Source organism: Anneissia japonica, unplaced genomic scaffold, assembly GCF_011630105.1.
Source record: "Anneissia japonica isolate Jap-2015-1 unplaced genomic scaffold, ASM1163010v1 scaffold493_len2256704_cov171, whole genome shotgun sequence".
In the NCBI taxonomy this organism is placed as follows: Eukaryota; Metazoa; Echinodermata; class Crinoidea; order Comatulida; family Comatulidae; genus Anneissia; species Anneissia japonica.
Window position 1 is genome coordinate 2,167,114 of NW_022727062.1, and position 291 is coordinate 2,167,404.

Consider the following 291-nt stretch of genomic DNA (forward strand, 5'->3'; position numbering starts at 1 on the left):
AATGGCCCAAGCGCAAAATTGCACTATAACATTGTGCGACTATTTTGATAATTAAAATGAGTATAACATTAACAGTGTACAGTTCAGAACCATGTAACCTTATATTATAGTACATATTTGTACACTTATTTAATTCATGCAGTTTGTTAAGGGACACAGTCTTTTATCTTACTAACTAATAGTTAGTAAGATAGTTTGCCCCAAAAATGGCCCAAGTGCAACAATCGAGCAATAACATTGTGTGACATTGAATTTAAATGAGCATAAATTTTACATTGTACTGTCTAGAGC